Genomic DNA, 13,346 nt, shown 5'->3' with positions numbered 1-13,346 from the left:
TTTCCTGTCTCTTAAGAATCAATGTACTTTATTACTTTTTAGTACCTTAAAAACTGTGATTTGGGGGCCAGCCAGATAGCTCAGTGGATTAAAGTGTCTGTTTAGGCAGATTGCAGGGACTGGGGTTCAATCTCATGGTGATACTTTTGCCAAACCATAAGCTGTGCCGGCCCGCCCCTGGGGCATGCTGAGACATGGACTGAGTCTGGGCATGGTGGCGCATGCCTGTAATCCCGTCGCCTGGGAGGCTGCAAAGAGGAGGATCACTGTGACTCCGATCTACACAGTGAGACCCCATACACCCTGTACTAAGTACATTTAAAAAAACCTTGTTATTTTGTATATTTTGTCTATTTTTTAGTAGTTTTAGGTAGGAGGGTTAATCTAGTCCTTGTTACTCCATCTTGACTATAATTCCTACCCTTGCACTCAATTTTTTTTTGAATTGTGGGAAAACATATATAATACAAAAGTTACCATTTTAACTATGTTAAGAATACAGTTCTATAATATTATTTGCTTTACTGTTTATTTAAAATGGATTCCTTATAAAAATTGTATAGCATGTAGTTTGTCCTTGGAAAAAAGCCAGTCTAATTTTTTTTTCTTTGTTTCTGTATTTAGGACAGGGTTTACAGAGTCTCTACGTAGATCTACTATGTACATTGGACTCTTAGTGATTCTTTTGTTTTCAGCCTCCCAAGTGCTGGGATCACAGGTGCACTCCACCACACAGTCTCAATCTCGGTCTCAATGTGCCCTGGGGGCAGGGCCGGCACAGCATGCAGCCACTGCCTAAGTAGGTGCTTTAATCCACTGAGCTATCAGGCCAGCCCTTGTTTTTATTTTTTTAATTTAAGTTTTTTTTTTTTTTTTCAGTACTGGGAATTGAACTCAAGACCTTGCACTTGCCAGGCAAGCGCTTATGCTGCTGAGCTATGTCCCCAGCCCTGTTTTATGATTTGTTTTTGTGTTATTTAAATGTATTTTAGTGTTCTTTTCAATATATCTTGGTTATGTCTCACTTTTTGTAATGTTTGCTGTTTATATAAACACATGCATACATAACTTTTCACAATCTATTTAGGATTAATCTTTTACCACTTCAAGAAACGTGGAAAATTCACAACCACTTTTTGCTGTCCTCATTTAATGTTATGGTTGTTATGTGTGGTACATTTACATGTTTCGAAAGATCTGGCAAGCAATGATCTAATAGCAAACACTTTAAGAAACTTCAGTCTAGGGCTGGTGAGATGGCTCAGTGGTCTAAAGCACCTACTTAGAACAAGCTGAGCTAAACAAAGCACAGGGACCGCGGTTCAATCCCCCAGCACCACATGCCAGCCAGCCCCACCCCCTGGTGGGCTGAGCTGGCCACACACAATAAATAAATAAATACTTAAAAAAAATCTTTAAAAAATAAAAGAAAAAAGAAGAAACTTCAGTCTATTATGTATACTCAAATATTTAACTTTTCTGTTGTACCTTTTCTTTTCTTGTATTTTAGTATTGGGTCTACAGGGTCTCACTACCTAGATCAGATTCATAATGATCTGCCTGTGTTCAGCCTCACAAGAGCTGGGATTACAGGCAGGTGCCACCACGCTCAGTCTCAATCACCATCTCAGTGTGCCCAAGGGTGGGCCCTGGCACTGCATGCTGGGGATCAAACCCTGGCCGCTGTGTTCTGCCTAAGGAGGTGCTTTAATCCCATGAGCTGTTTGGCTGTCTCTCTGTTACACTTTTTCATTACCAAAGTTCCAGGTTTTCTACTGGTATTATTTCTCTTCTTCCTGAAGAACTTTCTTTAGTCTTTATTTCTTCTTCCTTTTAATTAAATTTATTTGTTTTGGAGGTAAGTACCTGGAATTGAACACTGAGTCTTTGCAGTGAGCTCCAACCTCAGCCCTTGATGTTTCTAATGTCTGATTCACTTGGGGATGGCTCTAATTGATTGTCTTCTTATTTGAGAATGAATTAGATTTTCCTGGCTATTCATATGATAGGTAATTTTGGATTGTGTCCTAGACATTTTAACTATCATGCATGCAATTGGAGAATGTTTAGTTTTAATTTTAGCAGGTATCTAAGCCAGTTAGGTCAAAGTCATAGGCTTTGTCTTACTTTTTATGGATTCCAGCATAGGGTCAGTTTTCAGAACCTTTCTGTAGGGCTGGCCTAATAGCTCAGCGGACTAAAGTGCCTGCTTGGGCAGAGCACAGTGGCCAGGGTTCAATCCCTGGTGTGCTGTGCCGGCCCTCGCCTCACCCCCGGGGCATGCTGGGATGGCGATTAAGACTGGGCATTATGGCATGCACCTGTAATCCCAGCACTAGGGAGGCTGAAAGCAGCAGGATCACTACAAGTCTGATCTGCATAGTGAGACCCTATAGACCATGTACTAAATACCAAAAGCAAACAAACAAAAAACCAAACTCTTTCTGTGTTATTTCTGTCCAACGTGTGCCTGTTTTAGGATTAGTCTGCTGAGACTTAGCAGTAGTTTCATATGATAGTTCAGTTTTTAAAGGACATACAAGTCAAGTGTTGGCCTGAGACTTGCGTTGGTGCTACACAGAATAAATTAGTCACCTCCACCATCAGCACCCTAGCATTTCCACATTCTTCCTAGCTCATAGGGATCATGTTCTTAGTTTCTCTGACCAGAAATTACGTCTCAGAATTTTAAGGTCTGCATTTATTGTGCTGCTCCATTGATTGGAGCTTCCTTCAGGGTGCAGTGATAGGATTGGGAGCAGGAGCAGGAGCCAGAAAAACTTTTGGAATACTGAGGCCCTTCTATACGTTTTCTTTAGCCAGGGCTATGGCTTTTCAGGTGCGCACAGCACTGCCTGTATAGCGGCACTGCTCCTGGACTGAGTTTGGCTGTGGAGATAGGAACCAGAGGGGGGAAAAAAGAGAAAAACAGAAGAGATAAAGTAGCAGCCGCAGCTGCAGCCACAGCCACAGCTGCAGGAGGAGGAGGAGGAGGAAAGGCAAAGGGGTGGAAAAGGAAGAAGAGATCCTTTTTTTTTTTTTCGTTTTTTTTTTGGCAGAACCAGGGATTGAACTCAGGCCCTTGCACTTGCCAGGGAAGCACTTATTCCACTGAGCTATCTCCCCAGCCCTGAAGAGATCATTTTTATACTTGCTTTTATACTCGCTAGCTCAAGGAAGTGTGATTTTTCTGATTCTCTTGGGTTATTTGCTGTCTACACTTGTGCAGTTTGCCATTTTGCCTATCTTCATCTTTGACTTGGAAAGAATAACAGATGGTTTAAGTTTTCACTATCTTCTACAATTTTCATTCTTTTGTTTACTTTTCCAGTGTCTAGCTTTTTGTATTCTGTCCAGAGTTGGTTTTTTTTTTTTTTTTTGGCACCGGGGATTGAACCCAGGACTCTGAGCTTGCTAGGCAGGTACTTATACCGCTGAGCTATATCCCTGGCCCCTCAGAGTTTTTAGTTGTAATTGATACAGGGAAAAGAAACTTCCAACCTGAAAGATACTTGGGATGAGTTCATGTTCTTTAAAACCAAAGAATGAATTTTGGGAACAATGGAGTTTATGAGAATAATATATTTATTGGGGAAAATAAAGCTCCTGTCTGAGAGGGATAGAAGGGGAACTGAGGGCTGAGGACATAGCTTGGTGGTCTAAGCATGTGCCTGGGCAGCGCAAGGACCTGGATTCGATCCCTGGTACCACATGCTGTGCTATTCCAGGAACCTCACGCTTACCCGCCAAAATGGGCGTGGTGAAGCACACCTGTAATCCCAGAGCTGGGGAGACTGCGACAGGAGGATCACTATGAGTCTGAGCTGTGTAGAGAGACCCTGTACCAAATACATACATACATACATGCATACACGCATACATAATAAGGGAACCCAAATGGATTGCCCAGGACCTATGTTAAGCAAAAGCATGAGGTGAGGCGGGTCTAAGGTGGGAAACATGGGAACTTGCAAGGCAGGCAAAACTGTGGCCCACCAATAAGATTACAAGTATAATTGCTCAGGTAAAATTTGTTAAATCTGGATCAAATGGGGAAATGAGTCACAGAGCAGGCAGGTGGGCATGAATACAGAACAGGGGCTTTTCCTGGAGGAGGCTGGCTTAGTGACTCTTCCTGTCTTTCTCATGGTGACAAGATACCTCTTTAGAGCATCAAGCCCTGATGCCCATCCTTAGGGAGGTGTGTGGCTGCATTTGTTTACTCTTTTGTCTCGAGGTCTGGCCCACAGTGAGTGTCTGTCTCTTCCGCAGTTGCAAGACCTTGTCTTTCGTGCTGACTCCCTGAGGGCCTAGTCCTCTCTGACTGCCTCTAATATTTCTGTCTAACTCAGTTTCCTACCACGTGATCACTGGGAAAGACTGGTTGTCGTGCGCTTATGATACCACGTGGTGGATCCAAAAGATAGACTCCAGGCTCTTGTGTATGATAAGCGAAGAACTGCAAGTGTAGATCCGATGATAAAAGAAAAAGCAGCTATATTTTATTGAAGATAACAGGAAGACACAAACAGAAAAGTGGCACCAGGGAGGCGGAGAAATAAAAAGCACAAACAGATTAGTCAGGCTTTCAGATTTTAAAAGAGGTGCGCCGCAGCCTGGGGGCCTCTCACTGGGTCTCTGTAAGGTTGACAGGAATGGAGGACAGGGTGTTGAGTAATCTGCAGGGCCTTCGAGGCTGCAGGACTTTCCCAGCATTCGCTCTGGTTAAATTACTACATGTAGGTGAGATGCAGTCCCTATACATGAACCTTTAACTAGGTTTGAGTGGGGAAAAAGTCTCTGAAGGTCAGGCCATGGATCGAACATGACTGTGTTCTAGCCTGGAGCTGTAGGGGTTTCCTGGGTCTTATGTATTTGTTTGTTTGCTTATTTAGGTATGTATGTATGTATGTATTCATTTATTTATTTTTGAGGCAGTGTCTCGCTAGGTAGCTCAGGCTTGACTTGAACTTACTATGTAGCATAGGCTGGCCTGGAGCTCATGGCAGTTGTCCTGCCTCAGCTTTCCTGAGTGCTGGGGTTATAGGCATGCACCATGTGGGGGATCTGACAGATACCCTTGCTCCCCTGGTTATTTTTATTTTTGCTTCTCTCAGAACAATGGATGGGTGGTTTATATCTATCTACCCCCAAGTCCTCCTGTGCTCACAGGTAGGGCTTTGTCAGGTGCTGGGATTATGGGGTAGTATAGCTGGGTTGCTAACAGGAGCTGGGTCTCCTAGGAGGAAGTGTGTCACTTAGGGGTGACAGAGCCCAGATTGGGATGCTGCCAGTTACACATTTTTTGGTAAACATGTTTTCATTTCTGTGGGTAAATAAATACCTGTGAGTGGAATTGCTGAGTCATAGACTAGGTGTAGGTTTGTGTTTAGTTTAAAAAGAAACAGTCAAACCAATTTCTGTATTGGTGACTGATAGGATCTGGCTGTAGTATAAATTGCTGAATTATTATGGTGGTCGCCTAATATATCTGAAGCCCTTAAAACAACAGCATGTCTTCCCAGAGACCACTTCCCCACTTCTCCAACCCAGCCTAGGGTGTAATTTCCTTTCACCTTTCCTGCTGCCTCAGGGAAGACCCCAATCAGCTCCTCAGATATTTTTAGGCATCCACCTCAAACTCCACCCCCATCAAAAACCTATATAAGCCTCAGCTTTCTTTGTCTGATACCAGAGGATCTATCTGACCCATCTGCCCTCAATCCTGTCTGTGTCTTTGGAGTTAATAAAGGCTTCTTTTATCTTTCCTGTCTCTTTATTGCGCTGCTGAAAAACCTATCAGTGACATCACCAAAAATATATGAGAATTTCATTTACTCTACATATTTGTCAGTATTAGGTATTCTGTTTTTTGTTCTGTCATTTGAGCCATCATCATGCATATGTTTTGATATCCTGTGGTGTTTATTTTATTTTATTTTATTTTTTTGTGTGTGTATTTGGTACAGGGTCTCACTACGCAGCTCAGACAGGTAGTAATCCTCTTATTTTCAGCCTCCCCAGCACTGGGATTACACGCATGTGCCACCATGCCTAGATTTGGCACTGGCTCAGCACGCTAGAGGGTGGGGCTGGTGTGGCAGTTGGTGCCAGGGATGGAATCCCAGTCCCTGTGCTTGCCTAAGCAGGCACTTAGTCTGCTGAGTTATTTGGCCAGCCCCCTGCTTGTCTTTTTATTTTTGGATTGTAGTTCTCCTATTCTAAATATGCATCCTTTGCCAGATATATGTATTATATTTTTTCTCATCTTGTAGTTTAAGTGTGGCTCTTTTTTTTTTTTTTTTTTTTTCCTCTCTTTTCTTTTTTTTTGAGTGCAGTTCTCTGTATGTAGCCCAAGCTGGCCTTGAACTAGTGATCCTCCTGCCTCAGCTGCTTGAGTGCTAGGGCTGCAGGTGTGTGTCCTGCTAGGTGACAGCAAACACTGCCGGAGAAGAAGGCACCCTCAAACCTACACAAGACCACACTCACGTTAGCTGGCATGAAAGGAGCGGTTTAGTGACAGCAACTAGCTTATTACCGGGCTGCTCAGTGGACCTGCACAGCAGCGATGGCTGGGGAGGCAGGGACTTTACAGAGCAGGGAATGGGGGAAAGTGAGTCATCAAATGTCCTTAGCTGGGCCAGGGTGTTCTGGGCAGGCAGAAATGGGAAAAGGGAGTCATCAACTGTCCTTCGCTGGGCCAGGGTGTTCTGGGTGGACAGGAATGGAGAAGGAGAGTCATCAAGTGTCCCTGGCTGGGCCAGGGTATTTTGGGCACAGAGTATAGAGTCCTTGAAGCAAGCTGAAACAAAACTCTTATAAGCAGCCGGACGCAGACAGTCAAGGTTAAATCTTTGCAGCACAGATGTGGTTGGCACCTCGGGAACCTCGGAAGTGGTGTGGGGGAAGGGGGCCTGTGGCTGGGTGCCTTAACATTCCATACTTTGAGTTATAGGAAAAGGGCAACAAAGTCTTTTCTGGCTACTTCTTGCTGTCAAGGGGCGTTGATTTAGAGGGTAGACTCGTGGTCTGCAGTGTCAGGTTCAGCCGTCGGAATGGGGTGATATCCTGCAAGGAGCATAAGGTTAAAATTTTGGGTGGTTAACTATTAGACAGTGGTTTTTATTAGAGAGACCGTGCAGGGGGCCACCAGTAAGAGGAAAATAAGGGCTACCAGTGGAGCCAGAAGGAGAAGAGTCAGGGGAGTAGGGTGGGCCGTAGTGAAGCAGCATTAGAGGCCCATGTAGAGAGCTGGCAAACCTGATGAGCCAATCTAGCATCTGCTGAATTTTTTTCTAATACCACCCGTTTGCTTGGCGTATGTACAACACTCTCCTCCTAGGAAGAGGCAGGTGCCGCCTTTTTCTGCCATTAGGAGATCTAGAGCTCACCTATTTTGGAGAACCATATGAGCCAGTTCGTCCAACTGGGAGATGAGGCGGTGAAGGATGGGTGCCGACCCTTCAATGTGGCTTGTCAGGTGATGTAGTGGGACTCTGATACCTGCAGAGGTACCTATGGCCCCTGGCCCAGAATGGCGGCTAAGATGGAGGAGGTGAGGAGGCTGGCCGCAGGAATGGCTGTTTTTTGTACATGATTTTGAAAGAGGTATGCTTGTTCAAATTCTCCCTCCCTGTAGATTGTAAAAGCCGGTACCACAAGCACTTGAAAACAAGGGTCCATTGTGGGTGGGAAGCGTGAATAAAGTGGTGTTACAGAGCCAAAAGGGTAGAGAGGTCATGTGATGTCTAGAGTTTGAGGGGAGTGTGTATATGTAGTTGCAAGGGTAATTAGCGGGGGCTGGGGTTTGGGACTGAGTATATTGGTAGCCTGCGAGGTTAGGTTGTAACGACAGGAAATGAAGGCAATGGGAGAAGAGGGGGTTGGAGGAGTTGCAGAGGATAAGGTTGTTATGGGTCCATGGAATGAGAGATTTGCTGAGGTCTTAGGAAGGTACATATTCAACACGCAGTGAGGTTGAGAGTTGTTTGTGGAAGAAAGTGGACAGTGGCCTCCGTTAGGTTGTCCCAGGAGGCAGTGGAGACAGGGACCTCATCTAGCTGGGACTTGACATCATCCAAGGTGGGGGGGGGGGTCACCTGCCATGAGCAGGTGATGGTCAGGAAAGTGCAAGGTTTGGTGTACTTAGCGTGGACAGTCCTGGAGAAGGAGACAGAGGAAGTCCACTGCGGATCCCGGGCGTTATGAACCGTTATTTTAACAGGGAAGCACCATGGGCAGCCAGGGTGGGGGTCTATGTGTTGAACTGAAACCTTGTGGGGCCAGCTCATGGTGGAGGTGGGGGTTTGAGTGTCCGTGTAGGTTTTGGAGAGACAAGTGCAAAAGGAATCTGAAGTTTGTTCCTGGCAGGTGTTTGCAGTCTTGCCAGGTGGCAAAGGCTGATCTTTGGCTGGGTGTAGAATTTTTGCTGATAGAGAAAAGTGGTTGGAAAGCTGTGTTCATTACTCTGGTAGGACACTATAGAGTTAGCCTTGACAAAAAGGGAGATTGGGGGGGGCCAGGGAGATGGCTCAGTAGGATAAGCGCTTGACTGGCAAACGCAAGGATCTGAGTTCAATCCTGGGTAGAGAAGGGACTCGGGAGAGCCTAAGTTTTGTAGGGGACCAGTTGGTGCTTGTCCAGGTAGACTTATCTGTGCTGAGGGTAGGCTCATTTGCTCTGGTCAGAGTAACGTCTGGCGGGGCCCATTTGAGTGTGGTGAGATGTGCTCATGAGGATTTTTCCAACAGCTTGGGCACAGTAGGGGTGTTGAGGATCACTGTAAAGGGGCCAGACCAACGAGGTGGTAGACCCAGGATGGAGAGGTCTTTGAGAATGACTTTGTCTCCTGGTTGGACCTGTAGAGGTACTGAGGTGGGTGGAGTCAGGTTTAGGTAAGCTCTGTTTGCACAAGAGCGAAGGAGGTTGCAGAATAAGGAAAGAGTGAGAAGGTAGTTGGCGAGATGGCGAGGCTCGGCAGGAGGGATCTAGAGGAGATGAGGTTTTCCGCATGTGAGTTCAAATGGGCTGAGTCCTGAGGTCTGTTGTGGGGCGGCCCCTAGGCTGGCTAACTATGTAGCCCAGGCTGACCTCAAACTCACTGTGATCCTCCTGGCTCAGCCTCCTGAGTCTTGGCATTACAGATGTGCACTACTATGCCTGACCTTTTAATTTATTTTGACATTGTTCAGACTGGCTCAAACTTATCTTCCTAAATTGAGTAGATGGGATTACATGCATGCATCATCATGTCTGGCACTTTTTATTTATTTTTATTTTTTTTGGCAGAACCGGGGATTGAACCCAGACCCTTGCGCTTACCAGGGTATTCCACTGAGCCATCTCCCCGGCCCCACGCCTGGCACTTTATAAACAACTTTATTAGCAGATAACACATATACCACACAGTTCACCATTTAGTGTGTCCAATTCAGCGGTTTTTATTTTTATTTTTTGTCCTTTTTTGAGCCAGGGTCTCACTATGTGGTTCAGACTGTCCTTGAGCTCACTTTGTTGTTCTTTGAGACAGGGTTTCCTGATATGGTTCAGGCTGGTCTTGAATCCACTGTGTAGCCCAGCATGCCCTCGAATTCATGGCGATCCTCCTGCCTCAACCTCCCAAGTGCTGGGATTATAGGCGGATGCCACCATGCCTGGCTTCATTGTGTAGCCCAGACTCATAGTGATCCTCTTGTCTCAGCCTCCCCAGCACTAGGAATACAGGTGTGGCCAACCATGCCCAGTTTCAGTGAGCAGCACCGCGATCCTCCGTTCATGGCTGGCACTTTATGTGGTACTGGGGATCGAACTAGAGTCTTTGTGCTCCTCAGGCAGGTGTTTCTAGACCGCTGAGCTATCTCCCCAGCCCCTACTCAAGTTTCTTATCCCTGAGACACAACACTTGACACCCGCAACTCTAAAGAAGAGAGGTTTGATTTACTGAGTAGATTTGAGGAATTCACGGCAGGAGCCGCTGGCTCCAAGGCAGGAGCGTAGTGGCGCAGCAAAGTGGCTCAGAAAGTGGAGGCGCAGCAAGGGAGCAGCGTCCGCGCGAGGAAGAGGCGGGGCCAGACCAGACCCCGCGGCCCCTGCTCCTGACCCTCCAAATGCTCCTAGGAGCGTGTGCCACTAATGTGCGAGGCATTTCGTCATCCAATGAAGTTGACAAATCAGAGTAATGGTCACATCCTGCCTATTTGATATATTCCTTTATTAGTTATAATAGTTGCTATTTGGAAATTTTTATGTATGTAATCATGCTGTCTGTAATATAGTTCTATTTATTTAAACAAAATTTTAAGATATGTTTCTTTTTCTCTCTCTTTGTATTTTAGGGAAGGGTCTTCAGGGTCTCACTACTAGGGATTTGTAGTGATCTGTCTGTCTACAGCCTCCCAAGAGCTGGGATTACAGGCAAGCGCCACCACGCCCAGTCTCAACTGCTGTCTCAGTGTGCCCCGGGAGCGGGAGCGGGGTCGGCACGGCAGGCCCCTGTGCCTGCTTGCAGGTGCTTTAATCCGCTGAGCTATTTGGCTGGTCCAGGGGATTGAACTCAGACCCTTGCCCTTGCCGAGGAAGCGCTTATTCCACTGAGCCATCTCCCTGGCTTCTCTGTTTCTTGATTTCACTAATACCTTTAGTATATTACTTAACAAAAGGAGTAGGAACACATCTGTTCTTTTAAAAAAGCATCTTTCCTTTTTTAATTTCTTCATTATATCCTTATTATTGTGTAGGCTATTTCTTCTGAGTATAGAACTTTAGGTTTTTTTCCCCTTTGTCATTTTTTAGCGCTTCACAATGCTATTCCATTTGCTTCTGGCTTCCATTTGCTTTTTTTTTTTTTTTTTTTTTTTTTTTTTTTTTTTTCTTTTCAAAGTTTTATTGATAAACATATAGCAATGAGACAGTTTCAGATCAAATCGAAAGTACAGTTTCAACAAATAATACACTGCATATATTCTTCTTAGTGGTTAATTGCTGTACAAGATGCAGACTTGTGATCCTATTTACAAACACCATTAGAACAAATCATTCTATTCATTAAGAGAATGCAACTATATATCTATCCCAACCACTTTGAATACACAGATACAAAATGGACATTCATCGGTATACCCCATTTTTTTTTAAGTTCCGTTATTGAATATTATAGGTGTGTAAACTCAGCAAAATATTCTAAAAGAGTCCAGTAGCCCATAATAGCATTGGGTCTTCTGTTTAACTGGCAATGTCAGAAATTATTGACCTGAGTCCCCCACCACTCAACATAACAACATGGCTTTACTTCCTATATTTCGTCTTCATACTTTTCTACTGGATGGTTAAGACCAAGGTAAAGCAGGACCTGTGCAACAAGAGTTGTAGCTTTTTGGTCTGATAAGGTCAGTGAAATGCTCTCAGGATTTATCCTGAGATCCTGTACCTCAGGTTGTAGAACCTTTGTCAGTGTCAGCCATGTGGATGAGTCACGGCCATTGCTTGGCCAATGTGCTCTCTGTGAAAGCCTGAGAGAGTGTCTTCTCCCCATGTGACTCTCCTTAGGCACACTCTACGTCATCGATCACTTTCCTCTTTGGCCCCATAATCTTCTTGATCAGAAAATTTGGGACACTACCGAGGTACATGACGTTACAGTACAAGTTCTCATATGTCCTGAGTCTTAATTGACCTTAGAAGACTAGGGCCAAAATGTTGGCTTTCCTTGTAGCCCTCCTTTTTCTCTAATTTTGGTTTGCAAACTTAGGTTGTTAACCATTCATCCATTTGCTTATGATGACAAGTCATATATAATTTTTATTCTTGTCTTAAATATAACATGACCTTTTCTCTGGTTTCTAATTAGCAATTTTTAAACATTTGTTTATATTAAGTGGACTATGTTGTGCCTTTATGTGGTTTTATTTATATTTATCATGTTTGTATGATGTTTTGACCTGTTTTTGAGTTTATAATCCTTTCTTTTGTTTTCCTACCTAGTGAACAAATTATTATTATTATTTTTCTGGTCTTTCTTCTTTCTTCTTTCTTTCTTTCTTTCTTTCTTTCTCTTTCTTTCTTTCTTTCTTTCTTTCTTTCTTTCTTTCTTTCTTTCTTTCTTTCTTTCTTCTTTCTTCTTTCTTTCTTTTCTTACTGGGGATTGAACTCAGGAAGGACCTTGTGCTTACCAGGCAGGCACTTATGCTGCTGAGCTATCTAGCTGGCCCTTATGGTCTTTTTTCTTCCTTTTCTTTTCTATTCTTTTTAAGACAGGGTCTCACTGGGGAGAATTCCTACTAGAGTGATCACTGTATCACATGGAATTTCTTTTCTTTTTGTTTGCGGAACCAGGGATTGAACTTGCCAGGGAAGTGCTTATTCCACTGAGCCATCTCCCTGGCCCCGTCACATGGAATTTCTAATTTTGGTCTTTTGAGAAATCTCATTACTGACTTCCATAATGACTGTATCAGTCTACATTCCCACCAACGATGAAGAAGGGATCCTTTTTCACCATAGCCATGTCAGTATTTGTTACTGTTGTCATTCTTTCCTGGTAAAATGGAAACTTGATATCGTTTTAATTCACATTTCTCTAATTGCCTGAGATGTCAGGCATTTTTTTCATAGATTTATTGACCATTTTTTATTCCTCTGTGATGTGTCTGTTCATTTCTCTTGCTCATTTCTTGACTGTTTAATGTTTTTGAGTTCTCTGATATTCTAGATATTAGCTCTCCTCCTGTGCGTGCCCTGTGGGTGCGTGTGCGTTCCTAGTGACCTCTGCAGGAGCTGGGAGGGGGCACCAGGACTTACTGTCCAGGTGCATCTTTAGGGCTGAGGCTAAGGCAGAAGGGGACCCTGCTTGTGGAGTGGCCAAGGTTCATCCATGTAACAGTGGCCTTAAGGTCTGTGGGACAGAGGGAGCTAGGAGAACCCTGGAACCCATCTGAGCCTGTTGTGACCCAGGTTGATAGTGATAGTGATATCAGGTTGGCTCTGGTGCTCCTTGGGGGCGTCCCTGGCATCGTGTGGCTAGGTTGCGCAAGAGTCAGCAGTTCAGTGCCTCTCTCTATAGACAATTTTTTTTTCAGTGCCAGAGATTGAACTCAAGACCTTGTCTTGCCAGGCAGGTGCTTATGCTGCTGAGCTATCTCCCCACCCCTCCCCAAAGACAATTGGTGGTAGTTTGTATATTACTTTTCTTTTACGTAAATTTAAACCTATGTATATAATTATGTCTAGTTTTTTTTTTTTTTTTCTCCTCACAGTACTGGGGATTAAATCTTGGATCCTCACACTGAGCTACAGCCCTAGCCCTTTTTTATTTTATTTTATTTTTATTTATTTATGTGTGTGTGTGTGTG

Source organism: Octodon degus, unplaced genomic scaffold (assembly GCF_000260255.1).
Source record: "Octodon degus isolate 3935 unplaced genomic scaffold, OctDeg1.0 scaffold00008, whole genome shotgun sequence".
Lineage (NCBI taxonomy): Eukaryota > Metazoa > Chordata > Mammalia > Rodentia > Octodontidae > Octodon > Octodon degus.
The sequence above is the reverse complement of the archived record's forward strand: the minus strand, read 5'-3'. Positions refer to the sequence as shown.